This window comes from Tiliqua scincoides, chromosome 2 (genome assembly GCF_035046505.1).
Source record: "Tiliqua scincoides isolate rTilSci1 chromosome 2, rTilSci1.hap2, whole genome shotgun sequence".
Taxonomy (NCBI): domain Eukaryota; kingdom Metazoa; phylum Chordata; class Lepidosauria; order Squamata; family Scincidae; genus Tiliqua; species Tiliqua scincoides.
Window position 1 is genome coordinate 143,409,281 of NC_089822.1, and position 9,861 is coordinate 143,419,141.

A 9,861-nucleotide genomic window follows, 5' to 3' on the forward strand; every position below is an offset into this window, starting at 1 on the left:
ACAGGCCAGAAAAGGGGTGGGACCGGTGGAAGCCTCCTCTGCTGAATCCTATGTGTTGGGCTGAAAAGCCAGACAAGAGGTTCTCAAGACTGAGCCAACAAAATAACCATTTTGACACTGCTGTTCCTCCAGGAGCCAGGAACCATAGGTTTGAGCTGCCCCTTTCCAAGCAAACTTGCTACAGTAGAAACATGTTTCACTGAAATCAGTGGGACTTTCTTTAAAGCAAATTTGTAGTTCTGTGGTGTCGGATTCTCTTATTTGACTAGCAAACCCAAGCTCATTCAATCTTTTCAGCTGTACTAACTATAGCTTGTGACTTATCAATGTCAAGTATAGCAGGGTTATCCAACATTGTTCCATTTGTCAGGCAATACCCTCTCTTGACAATTCCCGGAAGAAATGACTAGATAGGCTTGCAGCACCTTCCATGGTAGGTATGAAACGTGGAGTATACTGCAGGAAGGGTAGGTGAAAGCTTCTAAGGTTCATTTAGATCAGGGGAAAAGCAATCAGAAGAGCAGCCTTCCAGATGGCACATGGGTCTGTGGATATAAAGTAGACGATCCCAGATCAAAATAGTATTTTATAACAGCAGTTGACTACATTAGCATAATTTTGATAACAGGCTGAAAAGTGAATGTGTGGGAGAAAGAGGAACACTTTCTTCTTCTCTTATAGAAAAAGTTCTTTTTCTGTCACTGGATTGTTAAAAACAGCTAATGCACACCTTTCAGGAGAAAACTAATAAAGACAAAAACTATGCACATAATACCTGTGATGCGCTTTGCACACTCAAAAAGCATTATTCAGATGCTATTAATTAGTTATTTATAAAACAAGGACATGAATTTTCTCAAACCCCTGCTACAAAACGTTCATAATTTTAGTTGCTGGTGGTGACAACTGAAAATAGTTCTGTTTTTGTAGGCAACATTTGAATTTTGCACAGTATTCATATGCCTACAAGACTGTGTCCATTCAATCTCGATGTCTGCTGCATATCACAATTATTCCTAGAAAACTTATGGACAACCTTATTCAAAATCTCCAGGAAATAGGATTTATGGAAAAATCTCTCTCTAAAATCAACACTGGGCTTTTGCACTGGGGTAGCATCCAGAAAGGTTTTACCAAAGAAGAAAACATTAAACATATTCAAGTTTATACAGTTCTCTTCCAGTTAAGTGGACAGACATTGGCTCATTTTTCCCCCCAAGGAGATCTACCCTAAATGAACAGAACAAAAAGATGCTAAAGGACAAAAACCAAGTTAGCATTCTTATGGCCCAATCTGATTCCTTACAAGCCATGTGACACCAGCGCTTACTGTCACAAAAATGGGTAAAGCACTCTGCAATAGTGTAAAGGCCTGGTGCACCGGAGGAGGGATGCAGAAGCCTTTCTGCTGGTGGCTGGAGGGATGCCCACCGGACCAGGTGAATCCAGGGGAGGGGAAAGGCAGGGAGTGGGTGGAACGGGGTGGGGAGGACAGCAGGGAGACTGGGCCCGGGATGGGGGCAGGATCGGTGGCACCAATGCACACCGTATCCTATCCCCCTTACCGGGTCTGATCTACTGACATAACTGGCACAGGCTCACACTGACCCATTGCAGCTGCTGCGACAAATGTCCCCTTAGCCCTAGGAGGCCTTCGGCAGCTGAAATTCCCCTGCAGGATGAGGTATAGCCTGTGCCAGCACAGCTGCATTGCTGCACATGAATTTAGTTAGGATTGGGCTTTTAATGCTGCGAACAGCAACCTTCAGAACACATCCAGTGACCCTTATATGTCATAGTATATCATAGGTCAGGGTGGTTTTCCCGCTTACATTCTAATGTTTGCAGTCTACTGATCCAGCAGTCCTATTTCCCCTTCAGCACTTTGTGTTAAACCAAGCTTGCAAGTGCCTGCCTTAATAAAGACTTTAAGAGAACATTGGTGCAGGGAAGAATATTGAAAGCCAAAGACAAGACATAAAATGAACAGTTAAGTGTCGCCAGGGGGGATGGGCCAGGACACACAACAGGCTCACTTTGACCACTGATCTTTTAAAGCCAGACTTCATCAGAAGAGCCCTGCTGGATCAGACCAAAGAAAGCCCATCTGGTCCAGCATCCTGTTTCTCACAATGGCTCACCAGCTGCATCTGGATACCCACAAACAGAAAAGGCGTCGCTCTCTCCCACCACTGCTCCCCTACAACTTGTATGCAGAGGCATAATGTGTCTAAAACTGGGATAGCATAACTAGCTGGTCACCACTGAGAAATGTTTCTGACAAGAATTTTCTTCCTTTTGAAACCATCTAAGCTGGCGGCCATCACAATATCATATTGTGATTTCATAGACCAGGGGTGCCCAAACCCCGGCCCTGGGGCCACATGCGGCCCTCAAGGCCTCTCATTGTGGCCCTCAGGGAGCCCCCAGTATCCAATGAGCCTCTGGCCCTCCAGAAATTTGTTGGAGCCCACACTGGCCCGACGCAACTGCTCTCAGCTTGAGGGTGACTGTTTAACCTCTCGTGTGAGCTGTGGGGTGAGGGCTCCCTCCACTGCTTGCTGTTTCACATCTATGATGCAGTAGCAGCAGCAAAGGAAAGGCCAGCCTTGCTTTGTACAAGGCCTTTTATAGGCCTTGAGCTATTGCAAGACCTTCATTCATTCATATAAGTTCATCTTTAATATATTCATTTATGTATACTTATGTAAGTGTATTCAAATTTTAAATGTAAATTAATTCTTTTTTTCCCCAGCCCCTGACACAGTGTCAGAGAGATGATGTGGCCCTCCTGCCAAAAACTTTGGACACTCCTGTCATAGACTAATGATGCACTGAGTTAAGAAGTACCTCCTAAACCTGCCATCAATCCATTTTGTTGGACGACCCCTGGTTCTAGTATAGTGAGAGAGGGAGAAAATTTTATTTCTAGCCATTCACACCATGCAGAATATTATACACCACCCTCCCCTGCTGTTTCATCCCTCTCCCTTTGCAAAGGGGCCCCAAAGAAACTTTGTACCCTCTGATAAAATTCCTCTCAGAGGCCCTGCATCCCAATCATACCTCTTTTTTCAAAGCTAAAAAGCCCCACATCTTCCTTCTACGTGGCCTTGCCAAACTCTTGGCAAGAAGTTACTCAATGAAGCTCTGTGTAACTTCTCTCAGAACTCCCCTTGTAGCAGCACAACCCCCACATTCTCTAGGCAGAATGGGTTTGGAGGTGATTTTTTTTTTTTTTGCTCCCCCAGGAGCAAATTTTTTCAAAGTTTCTGAAAAAGTTTCAAAATTCTGCAGACCTCTAAGGAATGATCTATGTTCAATTCACTCCCTATTGTCTGAGGCAGTCTGTTTTAGCTACAGACCTATCAGCACCAAATACAGAGTTCAGAATTATAGGAATAGATACTGTCTTAGATTAGGTTAGGTTTTTCTGCCTTTCTGTTTTTTGTTATGATGTTGCATTGCAGTTTATTGCTTTGCCTTTTGTCATTAAGCACAAAATGTTTAAATGATTAAGGAATCCTAACCAACTTTCTAGCACTGGCATAGCTGTGCCAAAGGGGCATGTGCTTCATCCTGCAGTTGGGTGGCACTCATGGAGCCCTCCTCAAAGACAGGGGAAGTTTGTTCCTTTACCTCAGAGTTGCATTACCCTTATGCTGGTGCTGGAAAGTGGGTTAGGATTGCACCCTAATTGATTAAATAATTTAGCTAAGAAAAAGAGAAATTGTTTTATTAAAAACACTGAGGGCATACTGAATGGCATACAAATGGCTTTAAATAAACACAACCAATCCCAATAAATAAAAGTTCACAGACAGCCAAAGTACTATAAAGACTGGCCTGAACGCCAGACCCACAGATGGTAGTGAACAGCCAACAATAAGTCAGAGAATGTCGTCTGAGACTAAGTGGCAAGGTCTGAGAAGAATCCTGAGAATTTCCATGTTCTTGCCCGAGGCCATTGAATGGGTCCAGGTAGGAGACCTGATATTGATATTAGAATGTCTCCCAAGTCCACCATAGCTGTCCAATGCAGGATTCCCATTACCTCTGCCACCAGATATACCAAACGCAGCCAGAGGGATAAAACTTCGTCTGCGACATCAACGCAGATCAACCCTCACTGCTGATTGACATACTCCATAAGCTATGAACATACAAGTTCTTATTGGCTACATACCACCTTTAACATTTAAAGTGCTTTTCAATCCTTATCTTCTTATCCTGATGTAACCCCCTTTAAATAGTTCACCATTATTCCCATTTAGAGAAAAAGAACTGATGAGACAGGTCAGTGTTGGCTGAGACTACATGACAGGTGCCTCAGCACTCTTGGGACTGAGTTGCCGGAAGAACCCTGAGAATTTCCGTATTCCTGCCTGAGGCCTTTCAGTGAGTCCAGGAAAGAGTGAGAACAGATTTGAAAGAAGGTCCCCAATATGAATACACAATACTGTGCCAATGAATCACACTGTCTCTGGTTTACTCTCAGTTAGTGTTAAGAGTCTGTTTTATTTTGAGCTTCAGGATAAACAGATACTCTGCCAGCTTCTAGGCAGAGTAAATTGCATCTCTTAAGCTGCAATAGTATAAAAACTTTCCTACAGGTAACTGGGGCCCCAATTCTAACTAAGTGATGTGGCAGCAGACTGTGCATTTCACCTGCATGCCAGGTCTGTGCGCTGTCATAAAAGTGCTATAAAGTGCTTTGCGAGGACACACAAGCCAGGCACAACAGCGGGAAGGCCAGAGCTTCCCATCAGCACCAACGACTGCTTGGACACTTGCCAGAGCAGGTAAGTCCAGTGCAAGGACAGGGGAGGGCAGAGTGGGAGTGGAACAGGGTGGCAGAGGACAGCAATGGAGGCAGAGTAGGTGGATCAGGCCTGGAAGGGAGGGGGGTAGATCAGCGGCAGCAGTGGACTCTGTATCCTATCCTGGGTCTGATCCACCAACATGGATCAACTCAGACTTGAACCAGTAACATTGCTGACACAGGTCCAAATTGATCCTTACCCCATGGCAAAGAGACAAATGTCCCCTTACCCTGAGATATCCAGCAGCTGAAATTCTTTTACAGGATGCAGTGGAACCTGCGTGACCCCACTGCATTGGCACAGAAGAATTTAGTTAGGATTGGCCTGCAGGTAACTCATTGAACTCAATGAGACTTACTTGTGAGCAGACATCCAATGCACAGGCTTGCATTTCTAGTCTACCGGCAAACTTATCACACCATGGGAATGTTTAAAAACGAAAAAGAAAATGGAAAGGGCTATTTTTTTTCATGATCTTCAAGCGGCGCATTGCAATGCAATATGACAGATGCAAACCCTCTGGACATAACTCCAGTTCTCAGACTCATAACATATTTAACATGTTCTGCACTTCCATTAAGCACACCTAGACCCATGAAAAGTTGATTTACCACCAATATTGAACAAATATTATCTGTTGCACAACCAGAACATTAAAGGGCTAAAGATTACTGGAGGTGAGAAGTAAAATTATCTCAGTGGGGCAGAATGATTTATCATTATTAATAATGAAAGTGACAGGAGGAAAAGAGCATTTCTTTCTTTTAAAGTCCTCTGTCTTTGTTGCTATCTTTTGTTTGTAGGTGGATGTGCTGGTGCTTTACAGCCTATTCCTATGCTTCCAGGCGCCCGCTGGAGCAGCGGTGCCAAAGTGGCTACCGCTATATCCAGCAGGTGCTGGGTAGCCACTGGAGTCTCCTCGTCCCTTTCCCCCGAGGAAAGCCCCAGCAACCGCAATGGGTCTCCTTGTGTTTGCACTGGCTATTTTGCCAGCACAGGTGCAAGAGCCTCCGTGTCAGGCCTCTCGGATTTGGTAAAGCAAGGATCTGCTTCAGGAACTGGTGGAGCAAGGCTCTGTCAGTCCTACCCCCTCCCTCCCCGGTTCCTTCCCTGCTCTACCCTCCTTCCACCCTCCCCCCACCCCCAGATGCCACACTGCCGCAAGCAATTTCATTTACCCCTGGCAATAGCGCGTCCTCCTCCTGCTGGTGCTGGGCCCAGCGCCTGACTAGCACCAGCCCAGTGTCAGTGCTCCCTACTCTCCAGGTGCCGTAAATGTGCTTTATGGCACCTTTACGGCACCCCATACCAGCGCTAGGGCTCCATACCAGCACTGGGAGACTATAGGATTGGGCCCTTATCCAGCTATGCTAAAAACTTTGATTTCTCCATTGTTTTCTACGGCTGATGGGATAAAAAAGATCTGAAGAAACCAGGAAGTTCCGTACCATTTTTAATGGGATGAATAATACCTAGTTATTTCAGATTTCTATGGTTATGTGGCAATGAAGTGCTGTTGTGTGTGGCAGACCTACTTGATGATCGCTTCTGCCCCCCCCAACACAACTGAAAAACACTTTGTGCACAGAAAAGTACTAGAGGAATTAGCAATGACTTGTCGTAACTTTTATTACAAAACATATATATACAAAGAAACAAATACTCTGAGGCAGTGGGGGACCTCCCCAGCCCTGAGCCCCGGAGCAAAGGTTCAAGATGGCACACCTCCAGCGGGATGCTGCAACCCCCCCCCCCGCACACAACATAAGAACAGCCCCACTGGATCAGGCCATAGGCCCATCTAGCCCAGCTTCCTGTATCTCACAGCGGCCCACCCAAATGCCCCAGGGAGCACACCAGATAACAAGAGACCTGCACCCTGGTGCCCTCCCTTGCATCTTGGTGGGCCGCCCAACCCCCAGGGTGTCAACTTACTAGCACCTTATTGCAGCAGTTCTCAAACTTTTAGCACTGGGACCCACTTCTTAGAATGACAATCTGTCCAAGACCCACCAGAAGTGATGTCATGGTGGAAGTGACATCATCAGGCAAATTAAAATAAATAAGTATAAATAATTAAAGTAAAACAAATAATTAAATAAGCAGAAGCCAAGTGAATTCCCACTGTAGTCCACCAAGTGAATTTCCTCTGTAGCCTGCCTGCAATAACACACCCACTCCAAAATCAGTAAGGTTTTCAGCCCTACCCAGTGCCCAGTTCAATTGAAGAACTTCTGTTTAAACCAGATCACTGTCAGGATCCACCTGGCTTTGCAAGTCTCAAAAAAGTTCACCTTATCAGCTGAAGCCTCCATTTTGATCCTTTTTAGTGGGGGGGGGGGGCTGCCTTCTGGAGCATTTGTTGAGCTCCAGTTCCATCACATCAGGACCATTCTGGTGGCTTCACATTCCCCTTTGCCTGGCCTGACCACCAGCCAAGGCACATTTGCTTACTCACGAGTAAATGCGACAGTGAGGTTTAGTTTCGCTTTCCATAGAGCTCAATACATTCGTCTGCTTGGAGGGAAGGACTTCATTCTCAGGTGTTTTGGGGCGCTGCATTCATTGGATCAGGACCATTCTGGTGTCATTGGATTCCTCTCAGCCTGTCCTTTCCGACGGACTAAGGCAAGTTTGACTACTTGACCATTTGTTTGACCATTTTTCAAGGGGGAAAAATTGCTTAGATTCATGCTGAGTGGAAACATCAAGTTGGGAAGGCACATTGTCTTTGTTGGTGGAGTCCTCAGTTGTTTCTATACCAAGGAAAATACCAAGAAACACTGAGTCCTGTGGACTGCTCAGGGACTGCTTGGTGATGGCTACAGGTTGGGTTGTCAGGTGCTGTTTCATCACTCTCTCTTTCTCCATCTGCACTCCTTTTCTCCCCAGATCCTCTGTTCTCCTCCATGTCCTCCCTGGCCACTTTTCAGTAGGATACTTGGGCAAGAACCATCATCACTGGGTCCTATGGCCTCTGCACCAAGTGTTTGAGGGATCAGAACCAGCCCCAATAGGCCAGGCGCAGGGTTGTGCTTCCTTAGGTGGACCAGCTTTCTCTCAAAGGGAGGGCCAGCTTAGCCGAAGCTCCACATCTTGGGATAATTTCAGTTCTATTTCCAAATCTCTCTCAAGTTTGGTAAATGCCAGGGGAAAGCAGTTGGTTCTATGTCTTAAACATTATCTGAAATGCTATTAAAGCTGGTTACCACATCTTATGAGTATTCACTCCATTTTAAGCAATGCTGTATTTTTAAACATAACAAATGAACACATACTTTGGCAGAAATTAAAAACACTCTTGTTCCATAAACCATTGAAGGTGTTCCTTTTTGAGGCAAGCACACACAGCCGGTCAGAGGTTAGTCCAACTCACTGGATACATTAAAGGGTTGCAAGGGTGCTGCAAGGACTTGGGAAGATCAGAAGAAAAACAGAGATCTGTCTCCTGCTGGCCATCAAACTTAACAGATGTGCTTCCAAGGGCTGGCAAACTGAAGAAATCTTAGCAGGAGATTTGCTTTTTTTCAGATCAAATGGCTTTTACAGGTCAAGTCATAGCACTGACCTCAAAGAAGCCCATAGGGATAGGAGTGTGAAAGGGAAGACAGAATGTAACAGAGGAATTGCAAGCTTGTTCTACATCCATTATAGCTTCCTGTGAAGAGACCACCCAGTACAGAGGGAATCTCCAAAGGCAGAGTGCCAACAGAGTGGCCCATGGGCCAGCAGCTATACCAGAAGCTATTCCTTTGCAAACTCAACCTAACTAATAGCGAGAGGGGCATTTGTCACAAACATAAATCTTTGCAAAACACCAGCTGTTATCCATCCCCATTGTGTAGTACTTCCCAAGTTGGAACATCTGCAGGATGTCTAGTCTGAGAGCATTATTTACACATCACTGTCCCATGTCATGCTTTCAATTTTTTTTTTTTTATTTGCTGTTGCCTAACTAGACAGTGCCCACAAGAAAGATCCAGTTGTCTTTTGCTTAGCAGACCTTTGGGTGAATAACAAAAGAAGGGCTTCAACAAGGCACTGCAAAATGCTCTATCAGGAAGACACATCTATGTGCACTGCATAGTCCTCTGAAAGGCCCATTCACATATATTACATAGCAGCACATCCAGATTTTTCACCAAGTTTGAGTTCAACCAAAAAACATACAAAGCTGGCCCAAGATCTTCATGGACACCAGGATGTCAGTGAGTCTACTTACACTCTATCACACTTCTACCGCAGCTCCAGTGGTGTCGCTGCTTTTGTGGCTTCTCCTCCTTGCCCTACCAACAAGGCAACTGGTGCTGGTAAGGGCTGAAAGAAGCACAAGAGAGGTGCACAGCAGAGTAACTCCCATGTGCTCCCCCCATCTCTTTCATCTCCAGGGACAATTTGTGGCTCACCATAAACTCTTACACTATTTCAAGAGATCTTGTGAGCAATTATCTCCAAAGAATACTCATTACTGGTATTACTCACAACATGTTGGGTCACAATATATTTGTATACTAGTAATAATACTAATATGCTTCTTTCTAACACAAAATTTCACAGTCTCCTTTCTGGGGCCTGCTACCCAGCCTTCTTCCCCCCTTTTTTTTTTGGAGCTGCCCATCACATTTAAAGAGCAATCACTATACTGGTTCGATTTAAGCCTGGACACCAAAAGCCTCTTACTAAGGGGGACATGGGAGGATTGTGGCTGATCAATTCTTCCCACACTGACTCTTTCTGCAGCCCATGTAGGCAGCAGCTCTGTTAGTCTTGCACTTAATTTAAACCACACTGGAACAGTGTGAACCATTCCCACCTACAAAAGAGTCACATTTGCCACTAAAATTAGCCAAAAAACATGTGTTATTTTTGTGAATTCAAAGGAGAAGGAAACATGGAAACAAAAGAGGCCATGGCAAAATAGCAGTGGTGTGCTAATGTTCCTGCAGCAGGGCAAAATCATTAGCTCCTCTTGTAGTTACCTTGCCAATGCCGAAAGCACCGAAAGCACCGGCTATGGAGAGATGCCTCTGAAGAGAGC